Source organism: Meriones unguiculatus, chromosome 11, assembly GCF_030254825.1.
Source record: "Meriones unguiculatus strain TT.TT164.6M chromosome 11, Bangor_MerUng_6.1, whole genome shotgun sequence".
NCBI lineage: Eukaryota > Metazoa > Chordata > Mammalia > Rodentia > Muridae > Meriones > Meriones unguiculatus.
The window spans coordinates 106382897-106394900 of record NC_083359.1 but is presented as its reverse complement, the minus strand read 5'-3'; the positions used below and the strand labels follow the sequence as shown (position 1 = coordinate 106394900).

At 45.0% G+C, this 12004-nt stretch overlaps 1 protein-coding gene across 2 annotated transcripts in view; it reads right to left on the bottom strand.

Annotated features, from left to right (window-relative positions):
* The window catches only part of Esrrg (estrogen related receptor gamma), a 612722-nt gene that overhangs the window by 594391 nt on the left and 6327 nt on the right, over positions 1-12004 (bottom strand). The window lies entirely within an intron of this gene.

Sequence of the window (12004 nt, the reverse complement as noted above, 5' to 3'; positions counted from 1 at the left end):
AACTGAAACAACCCCATTCATGACTGTGAACTGGCTTCAGACAAGGTCTTGCACAAGTCAGTTTTAATCCCAAACACTTCATGGAGCATTTATAGACTCCACTTTGTCTCAGGGACACAAACAGTACAGAGGCTGTTTGTATGCTTCTGACTAAATTAATGTGACAAAAACTATTTTTCTATGACCGTGACCCCATGAAACAGGTGTAGCCCTTCAACATTAATCCCCTTAGAGCTGTACTCCAAAACACAACCCAGCCACAGACCATGTAAATGTCCAGCTTCTCCCTAGATTTGCCCTAATGACCAAATCCTCACCTCTAACACAAAACCAGAAGACAGCAAGTAAAAAAAGAAGTAAACAGTCGTTTTAACATTTCTTCTTTATTGCTAACCTTCTTCCTGTGGATTTATTCTAAATGCATTTAGTCCTCGTCATAAAAACCTGACTTATTCTTCCAGCACCAGCTCTGTAGTTTTCTCTTAACTTGGCTGCTGGCTTTGATTTACTTAGGCGAGAATGTCCCCTGAGTAAACATCATAATGTTTTTAAAATAACAGAGGCACTATTTGAAACAAAGGTTGGATTGGAAAGTAAAGGTAAGCTTGAAGTTTAATTACATTTATGTCTTAATATAACTTCTTAGCCAGGGATTTAAAACACTCTACCACTGAGCTCCAACTTGCCTTTCCAGTTTTGTGTTGTTCCTTCCTCTCTATTATTGGTGTTGGAGAAAATGTGCAGACCTTTAGGGTCAGCTGGAGTACTTGGCAAATATAATACAGTTACAGGGATGGGTACAAGAGACACAAAAATGAAAAAAGCAATAATAAGTAAATGTTGTCTCACTGCTTTGAGCAGCTCGCAGCCCCCACTATAAGACCTGCATAAATGTAATTACAACATGGTAAATACGAAGGGACAGAGATGCATGTGGCAGGTGGTGAGGTACACTGTCCTGCTTCTTCCCAAGGTACCTGCTACACCTTTATCCGAAATGCCCCACAAAAGCCTAAGTATTCAAAATGTGGTTGTTATGGGGCTGAAGAGACAGCTTAGCTGTTAAGAGCAGTGGCTCTTCTTCCAGAGGACATGTGTTCAATTCCCAACACCCACATGGCAGCTCACAACAGTCTATAACTGTGTTTGAGGTATCAAGGGATCTGATACCTCACACAGACATACATGCAGTCAAAACACCAATGCACACAAAATAAAAATACATTATTAAAAATGTGGTTGTTAACCACTTTGGAAATCAATCTGGTGCTTTCTCAGAAAATTGGGAATAGCACTACTTCAAGATCCAGCTATATCACTCCTGGGCATATACCCAAAAGATGCCCCACCATTCAATAAGGACATTTGCTCAACTATATTTATAACAGCTTTATTTGTAATAGCCAGAGTCTGGAAACAACCTAGATGTCCCTCAACGGAGGACTGGATACAGAAATTGTGGTACATCTACACAATAGAATACTACTCAGCTGTTAAAAATATGGAAATCATGAAACTTGCAGGCAAATGGATGGAACTAGAAGAGATCATCCTGTGTGAGGTAACCCAGAAACAGAAAGACAGGCTTAGTACACATTCACTAATAAGCAGATATTAGCCGTATAATATAAAACAGCCATCTACAGAACTAAAGAAGCTAAATCCTAGGGAGGATGCTTAAATCCCATTCAGAATGGCAAACAGGATAGACACCAGAAACAGTGAAAGAGAGGAAACAAGATGGAAGTCTACTATAGAGGGCCCTCTGAAAGGATTCACCCAACAGAGGGTTCGAAACAGACGTTGAGACTCAGGGCCAGACTTTGGGCAGAGCACAGGGAGTCTTATGAAGGAAGAGAGAGGTGGAATTAGAGGGACATGGAGGGGACAGGAGTCCCACAAGGAGACAACAAAGCTAAAAGATCTGAGCCCAGGGGGTCCTGCAGAGATTGATGCACCAACAGAGGACCATGCATGGAAAGGACCTAGACCCCCTGCTCAGATGTGGCCTATTGGCATCTAAGTCTCCATGTGGATCTCTGAGTGAGGGGAACAGGGGCTGCCTCTATCATGAACTCAGTTGACTGCTCTTTGATCACTTGCCCCTGATGATGCAGCCTTGCCAGGCCACAGAGGAAGAGGATCCAAGCAGTCCTGATGAGACTTAACAAGCTATGGGCAGATGGCAATAGTGGAGAACTCCCCTTTCAGTGGACTAGGGGAAGAGGACAAAGGGAAGAAGGAGGGAGGGTGGGACTGGGGGAATTTAGGAAGGGGCTTAAATCGGGATATATAATGAATAAATTGTGAAGAAAAAATAAAATACAATAATAAAAATACATAAAGGTAAATTTTTTAAAATGTGGTTGTTAGCAGGTGGCCCTGGCAGGGCTGTGGGGACTTTCAAGGGTTGGGTCTAGTGGAAGGAATTTAGGTCAACAGGGCAGGTTCTTAAAGGGATACTGGGACAGCGATCCTTCCCCTGCCCCTCGTTTCCCCTCGTGGTCTCCAGTGCTCTCTGGCCACCATGAGGTAAGCAGCTTCTTTGTCACATGCTCCCTCTAAGATGTGTGGACCCATCTTGGGCCTAAGAGAAAGGTCCTAACCAAGCACAGGCCAGAACTCAAGCAAGCATTTTTTTGTTTCAAGTTTATTATGTAACTTCATTTTTCCTATAGTCTCAAAATACATTAAACAGCACCTCGTGCTTAAACACTCTCCACACGGAGTCTCTACCACTGTTCCTCAGCCCCACAGCCAGCCCTCACACCCATCCAAGTGTGTAAGGACACTAGTCCTTAAAATGTTCTGTTTCGTCTCCTCTATCACAACCCTCATTCAATATCTCAGCCCATCCTCTTAACAAATCTTCCATCACCTACTAAGGCAACTATGAACTCATTATCCATATAGCAGATCTAACAAACTCTTTAAGGTTTTGGGTTGTTTTAAATTACACATGTGTGTCTGTGTTTTGGTACGTACAGAGAGTGCAGTACCCATGGAGGCAAAAGGGGGGAGGTGGGTGCCAGATTTGGCAGGAGCCTGGAGTCACAGGCAGTTGTGAGCTGCCCAAGATGGATGCAGCAAAAGCAGCCAAGGCACCTCTCCAGGCCCAGGGTGAGTTATTTTTTAAAAATGAAATTCCTGTCTTCTTCATCTCTGACTTCCTCTAATCCCAAGGCTGGAGACACAGAACCTCGCTAGGCAAGTAACTGACCTACTCTTGGGCCGCATCTCTTGTCCTTTCTCTTAATGTGGCTTCTAATTCCTGCAGGGTGAAAAAAACAAAAACAAAAACCTCATAATGCAACATGGCTCACTGTATAGCCCAGCTGCTCCAGCCTTGTCCTGTGCCTCCCGTGCTTTGCTCTCACAAGTTACTGAACTTTGTTTTTACTAAGTCCTTGCATTCCCCTTTATCTGAGGGTGATCTCTCCTATGAAACAGCACCTTGCACTGTGCCCCAGGCTAGGGGCTGGGGAGACAGCTCAGAGTACATTATTCTGCCAGAGGATCCCAGCTCTATTCACAGGACTCATGTCAGGCAACTCACAAGTGCTGGGATTTCATCCTCCGAAGATCAGACGACTGGCCTCCTTGGGCATTCACACACACATGACACACATGCACACGCACACTCACACACACACTTGATTAAATATGAATAAGGAATCAGCCCAGGATGACCTCAAGCTCACAACCCTCCCTTTGGTGTCCTGGGGGGCTGGGAGTAGAGGAGTGCCCACCATGGCTGACTCAACCTCCCTTTTCCATAGGGTCTCCCCACCCCATCTACCTGCAGCCTGATTCTATCAGGTTCATAGGCCAACTTTCACAACTCAACACAAGCACATTGTGTTAGTCAGAGTTTCGGTTGTGTTCCCACGTCAGTTCAGTTCTCCTGTGCCCTTTTCACTTCCTTGTAATGTATCATGGTGTCGATTTCACGTGTATCTGTAAGAATGCCTGATTGGTGCCCAGTTCTATCATAAGAGTGTAAGCAACTGGCAGGGCAGAGACCAGAGAACTATTTCTGCTTACAACTAATGCTTAGCCAACATCCCAAGAGACAAGTCCAAAAGTGAAGCTCTCAGAACCAACAACACAAAAAAAGAGCAAAGCACTGTCTCTGGAAGAGGGTCAGCACGTTGTGACCAGGCTGAGTGTGTAAGGGGTCATCCCCTTTGATCTTAGAGGCTACACGATCAATTATCAGGCAGAAGGAACACACAGAAGTGAGCACCCAGAAATGAGACAGTTGGGAGACCGGGCTACAAGGCTGTGTGAGAGATGGCTTGTGAGCCAAAGCAGTGCGAGCCAAAGCAAGGGGTAGGAGGGTTGACAGTTTCAAAAGGGGTGAAAATGAGAGAAAAGTAAAAACATAAAATAAAATAAAAGCAGCAAATATCGCCTTCCCCCTTCTCACCTTAGGAGTGTTGGCATCCTACCCACCCAGCTTTGTATAAGTGTTAGAGATGAGAACCTACGTCCTCACACTTGAAAGCAAACCATGTCTTCACAGAGCCTGCCTCCAGCCCACAGACCCTTAGTTTCAAAGGCATTTATTTAACACCCTAAAACTATAGCCCTTCCAGTAGAATTCTTACATGGACAATTACCTCCACCTATCTTGATCTGCAAATGGCGCCTGGAGTGACAAGAATAACTTGATAGTCCTCAGCATGTAGATAGGGTTAAGCCCAGAGAAGCGCTGTGAAGACAAGCCTCAATGTGCATCTTGGCCTTTGCTCTTACTAGTCATGTGACCACGAGTTGCATGTGAACCACTGTGAGGAAGGCCTGTCATAACGCCTATCTCAATCAAGACGATCCCTGCTGCTCTGAAAAACAAACCGCACATCTCAGCGCTTAACCCAAAGCAGATTCGCTTCTCAGCACACAAAGCCTCCCGCATTCCATGGTTCTCTTTCCCCAAGGATGTTGAAATCTCTTTGTTTGCACCTGTCTTCATCTATACTCCATGTTAGAAAAGGCACACTGGCTTCCAAATTGCTTCAGTGGGAAGGATACAGTGTCCGTCATGGAGAACAACTGCTTGTCCTCAACTAGATGCAAACAATTCTGGGAAACATTGTACTTCTTAGCAATCACTTTCCAGAGAAAAGTTACACAGTGGGTATGCTGCAACAATCAATAACAATATGCTTTGCTTGACGTAAGAATAAAATGCAGTAATAGCTAGGCTATGGACATTACAGTATACCTAAGGAACCCTGAGTAATATCTGTCCTCTTCTCCCTCATCTCCCTTCATCCTAAACATGCCCCCTCTGTGCTCTCAGTAGACCTTATATCATTCCACCTCCATTTCTGTTCACATTCTTGTCTTCTTATATAAAACCCCAGGCCCATTTCTTCCCTTCTCAAAAGCTCGCCAATTCGACCTGTGGCCTCAAAGCAATCTCCTAGACAGACCCTTCTCTAATCTTCACAGCCAGAGGAAGCACCTCAAAGCCTATGGCAGTGCTGATAAACCCATCCATTTAGCACTTAGCAGATGTCTGTCTGGGACCATGCTGGCATCCAGTCCCACTCTTTCTTGACAGAGCCTCAGATACGGTTTCCCTTCAGGCAGCCACCAAGCTCCAGTCTTCTTCACTGGGAGGAACGGAAAGAGTAAACTCTACTAAGACTAGGAGCCAAAGAGCCCAGCTCACAGAGATTTGAAGAATATTCCTAGTGAGTAAAGACATCTCCAGAAACATTGAGAATATCATTTTCCTCAAGTATTTAAATATTAAGATAATGACTTACCTGCGTTGTTGGGATAGTATGGCATGTATTTATTTCCTTTTACATAAGCAAAAAAAAAAAAAAAAAAATGCAAGGGTAGTAAGGCCTGCGTGTGTGCCCAGTGTTCAGTCAACAATAAAGTGACACATCTTTGAATGTTATGATAACCAGGAAAAGCAAATATTAAGAAGCTTCCTTAACAAGTCTCCATGTGTGTGAAGCAAGATGGTGATGTGGAAGGTTTCAGGGTAATTTGATAAATGTCAACAGTTTAAACTATTTAAATCTATCCATCAGGTGAGGACACCACCCCAGCTTTATCTGAGCAGTTGCCAAGCCCTTCTTCTCTTTAGATACAGATACTTCCTGACAGTAAAAGAAGTGGGGAGGATGAAGAGGAGGAGGGGAAGAGGGAAAAAAGGAGGAGGAGGAGAAAGAAAAGGAAAAAAGAGAAGAGAAGGTGAAGGGGGAGTGAAGAGAGAAGAGGAAAGTGTGGGGTTAGGGAGAGGAGAGAGAACTGAGGGATAGCAAGTAAATATCTAAGTTAAGGTAACTCAACCAAAAAATGCCGTCATTTTCCTTTTCTCCACAGATATCTTGACAAAGATAGGCAAAGCACAGACAGAAGGTCAGCCTTGATAATAATTTCACCCTATGTGCCAGGCCAAAGGCTGGGAGTCCCTCTAATGAACGGCAGCCGTGGGTACAGGACTGGCACTAGATTCTGCTTAGTGCTACCGTCGTCACACTGACGTCTCCAAGATGGTCTCAGAACCGCTGGAGGACAGGATAGCCCCTCTTCTGCCCAAACATCTTCTGCTAGAGAGAACAGAATCACCTCAAGTATCCATTCTATGTCCAAACTGTCACTGACCAGAGAGCCTTCAAAGACAACCCCATGTGAGCTGGACTCCTGGACACTGGTCTTTTGACGTTAGCCTGCAGGCGGTGTTCACACTAGAGACATATGAGGACACTGCCATCCTGGGCAAGGAGGAGGTGCAGTGGGCCCCATGTCCATGAATGACACTCCACATGTCTAGACTAGTGTCATAGGTCCTTCAGAGGACATGGGAGTTCACAGATGTGTTCCGCATACCACTAGCTTTCTACATAAAGGAAACAGTGGAGAGTCTAGAAAATGCCACATCTCAAATCCTCTCTGACAGTCATGAGGCATATGAGTTCACACAAGGCTCTGAAGCATCCCTTAATGAAAGCTATCAAACCCATGGCTTCAAAAACCTATTCCTCAAGAAACCTTTTGAGGGTAAAACACATGTTAACATCTTTTGTCTGGAAACTATGGGTTGTTTTCATGCTGTCGGGGATTTGAAATCAGAGGGGAGGGTTTCAGTTACAAGTCTGCTTCCTCCTGAGTTGTACTGTCGTAGAAAATAACTCCTGAGCCCTCCTTCCCTCTTTGGGATTCATGCCACCATTTCTAAAAGCACTTATCCCCCAGCACTGTGTAAGGAGAGTGTGTAAGAAGTTTTGCTTTGAAAGCCAGCAGGCAGAAAACACACACTGTTCAACCACACAGTCAGTCACCAGCTGTGCTAACATCCCGTAGTATTTCAAGAAAAAAAATACCGCAGCACAAAAGCATGGCAGCACAAACCAAGTCTCGGATACTGAAAGAGAGAGAAAGCTGGGCTGGCCCAACTTCACCACGTGCAACCATGTCAACCATCCTGGTAAACTATTCCACAGTATATTAGGCTCATGTGTATGGATCAGGAATTAGCCAGATCACAGAGGCCAAGAAAGAGCACACAGGTCACAGCACATGGAACGTTGCATTGTTTCTTCTTCTTGACATCAGACCTTGCAGGGAAAGATGCTTCAGTCTTAAGAGCAAAAAATGCCAAAGGCCTTGCTTAACACTGACATATTTGCAGAAGAACTAATAAAACACCCTTGCTAATATTGATCATCATTTAAAAAACTAGAATGCACCAGACTATACACCACAGTGGACAGGCGCCCTGCATTCTCTCTCTTCAGTCAGGGGACCTTTCTGTTCTAGAGGCTGCAGCATCATGGTCATACCTCTAACCTGCCCAAGGGCACAGCAGGAAGGTTCAGAAAGCACTACAGGCTGGGTGGCTGTTCTCCGAAAGGGACTTAGGCTGCAGCCTGCTTGTTGGAAGATCAAGCGTTGATTGAGTTCTGCCCCATAAATGACACAGAAAGCACTGGCCTTGCGTGTGGGTCTTAGGCACCACTAATAGGTACCATGCTGGTTGTACTTCCTGCATATCTATACAGTCATTTGCTTTCTGTAACCTTGGCTTTGCTCAGACCTACTCTGAGGGGTATGTCAGGTGGTGCAGGGTGCTCTTACACACACGTGTAACAGAGGATGGCCACAAACTCTTGATCTTCCTGCCTCCAGCCCTCCATGTGCTAGGATGTGTCATCATGCCCAGTTTATCCAGTGCAAAGGGTCAAACCCAAATCTTGAGGCACACTAGGAAAGCACTCTACACACTGAGGTACATTCCCAGCCCAACTTCCTGAGCTTTAAACTTTGTTTTAAGTGTTTTCTGCATGGCTCAAACAGGGTCACAGAAATTGCCCTGGGAGAAGCATGTATTTCTGTTCACTCTAGAGAGAGGTCATCAAAAGACTAAAGAAAAGATTCCACTGGGCGTGGTGGCACACGCCTTTAGTCCCAGCACTTGAGAGGCAGAGGCAGGCAGATCTTTGAGTTCAAGGCTAGCCTGGTCTACAAGGGGAGTTCAAGACCAGCCAGTGTCACACAAAGAAACCCTGTCTCAAAAAGACAACCCCCCCAAACAAAACGTCAAGAAAGAAAGGGTTTCACCTAAGGCGACCTCCTCAGTGAAGGATCCTACCTGCAGCATCCGCAAGACACAAAAAGAGGCACCATTAATGATTGAAGAGGGCTCAGGAGTTACCACAGCTACACTGACCTGGAGACCCACTCACCCCAGCCTTCCTCCACCTACATCACATTAGGAAATTTGGGGGGAGGGGAGGCTCGTGAGGGAATGAGGCTCCTCCAGGGAATGAACCTGTGAAGATCTGATGATCATCGCTGCTCCTCCTCAAGCTGGAAATGACAGGTCCAAACCAGAAGAAACAAACTCAAGTGTCATTGCTCTGTGGTCCAGTCATCATGCCCAGTTTATCAACAGAGGCCTTTGTAGAACTAAGCCTAAGCCTATGCCAGAAGGCCCTCTCCTTGGTTACGGCTGGGTTTCCTCTATGTGCTTTGGGTTTAAAGGTTTTTCTCCTTGCCTTCAGCCTATGTTAGTTGTGACAAAGTGGCTGAATCTAGGACTCAAAAAGGTAGAAAAAGAGAAAGAAAGAAAGGAAGAAAGGAAGAAAGAAAGAAAGAAAGAAAGAAAGAAAGAAAGAAAGAAGGAAACAATCAAGCCAAGCTGGGTGAGTGTGAACGGATGACAGAAATGAGCCATTTCAGGTGGCTATAGCCCAGTGTTATTAAAACTTTCCATGCTTCAAGAGGAGTCTGCTAAGGTAATAGGTACAAAATGAATACATGTTGACTCAATTACTGTATCAACTTAGGTTTTCATTTGAAGCGAGGAGCTGTTTAATTTTAAGCAGTCATTATACTGTAGCAGACAAACCAGAGCAATGATTCTAGAACCAGACTTTGTTGTTTAATGTCTAGTCCTTGCCAGTGGTGGTGGCACGGTGCTGCCATTCCAGTAGTCAAAAGATAGATAGTCAAGCAGAAAGATTAGGGGTTCAAAGCCAGGCTTGTCTACATAGCAAGTTGAAAGTCAGCTGGGGCTCCATGAGACTTTCTCATGAAACAAGGAGACCAAAACTCCAGCTGTATCTCTTTTTAGCTCTATGGACTTGTCTCCATTCGTTCAACCTTTAAAATGCAAAGAAATGAGAGTACAGAGTTTACAGTATTGTTTGAGAAATTGTGTGCTTGTGTGTGTGCCTATATGGGTGCATGTGGTGCTGATGATCAAAGCTAGTCATCACACATGCTACATAAGCATTTCAGCACTGAACTACATACTACATACTACATACTACTGCATACTACATCCCCCAGCTGCACGTCTTACTTGTCATTGCTATTGTAGTACTGGTATTTCGACATAGCCCAGAATAGCCTTGAACTCATGATTCTCCTGCCTTGGCCTACTGACTACTAGGTTACAGGACTGTCTGGCCATGTCCAGATTTTTTTAGAATAATTTTAAGCCTCCGGATAATACCTACATAAACAATAAAATACACAATGCACTTCAAAACACCTTCCCTTTTACCCCCACCATAACTCTGAGATGGAAGCAGAAGGAACTCCACAGAGGAGGAAGGTGTGTCCCTGGTGTTCCTCAGGACTCTGGCCCGGTAGCAGCTACACACGGCACTTACAAAGTGCCCAGTGATTTATCCCACAGCACCCTCCACAAAGCAACACACCCAGAGCATAGTCTGCAAGGTCAGCCAGAAAACCAGAGGTCTCAAGCCTGCATTTGCAGCAGGCCTTGCTATTCCGCAACTCAGTAACTAAGTGAAGCAAAAATTTGATTCAAACCAATGTGTGTATTACTTCAATCAATAAATGAATTGTCCAAAAGTAACCAATTAGGGTTAAGAGGGGCTTTGGATTCTATAATGTCCATTTGTATGCATTCTCTTTTACTAGCACTTTTAATTGTGTCTTGAGACAGGAGTTCACTATGCGGCCTAGGCTGGCCTTGACTCCACTGCAATCCCCCTGCTGCAGCTGCCAGGATGCTGGCATTACAGGCATGAGCCACTGTGCCCGCTAACTTTTTAACAATGTCTTGCAATAATTTACTTTCCCTTCTGACTCCAAGAACCTTTCTCCCAGGAAACTTAGTAGCCGATTACCTGATTATTCAGTTAGCTGTTGACTGGAAATATTTAATTTAGGAATAGTCTGTCAGCCTTTACTCAGATTTTCTTGGTTCTCCTTGGGTCCGGGCAGGTCCTTAAGGTTATTTAAACAGAGGAGACTATTTGAAAGTTCCCGGTGGATGAACTTGATAGTAATAATGTTTAAAATAACAAGGTGTGCCATCTGCAGATAAAAGGTCTCATTCATGGAGGATGCCTTTTCCCAATAAGCAGAACTTCTAATAAAAAGGCCAGTGGAGCCCAGCTGCAGACACTACAGGAGTTCCTCCTGCTCTCTGGTGGTCTGCTTTTGATAAAGAGTAGATGGTACAAAGAGTCTCTTTATTTAGGACTCCGTGTTTTGGGGGGCTTTGATTTCTGGTTATTTTCAGGAGCTGTGTCTAAATAGTCTTTGGGTATGGAATGTAACCGTATCGGAAGTAACTATTGTGGAATTGGAATTCATGGAAAAATGGGAGTTGGGGAGCTGCCTCAGTTGGTAGAGTCCTGACTAGGCAAGCATGAGGGCCTGAGTTTGAAGTCCCCTTAACAAGAAAAACAAACAAACAAATAGCAGGCTCCCTGCTGGTTGTAGCCCTGGAGCGGGGTGGTAGGGGTTGGGGGTGGGGGACCACTGGGGCTTGTTGACAGCTGCCTGTAGGAGAATTCATAAACTCCAGGTCAGTGTGAGACCCTGTCCCAAAAATGGGGTGCAGGTGCTCAACAGTAAAAGCAATAGCTGTGAAAGCCTGATGACAGGACCTACAGAAAAGGTCCCTAGGAAAAAAAGCTGGCTGTAATCCCATAATCCCTATAGAGTGACTTGGGGTGGAGACAGGGGAGCAACCATGAAGACAGACAGGACTTCTTTGGAGGCCATTTCCATGTACACACATGTGCACAAGCACCCACCTATGCCCATGTAAATACATACATGGAACACATAACACACACACACACACACACACACACGCACTTAAATAGTAACTTTACCACATTTAAAAGTAAAAGCAGTCCAATTTTAAGGGTCCGGTTGGAAAAGGCAAAGGCTGCTTCTACCTACAAAAGACATCACCTCCATATTTACTTATTTTTCAGCGTGGGGAATCCAGCAAGCGTGTCTCGTGCCCTCCGTGTGCCTCCTACTGAACAGCAGCGAGTTTCCCCCCAAACACTGCACCCTGAAGATCTTCACCTCCTGTGACATCGGTCACTAGCCCCGTGCTCCGAGAGCATTTCTGAGCTTATCGGTCTGCCTGTGGAAGCTTTAATCCACCCGCATTGCATCCCCATCTTCAAATGTCCTCTGTAAACAGTTCAGCCAGTTTGGTCACCATTGATTAAGGGCCACGTGTGGGACATTCTCCCTC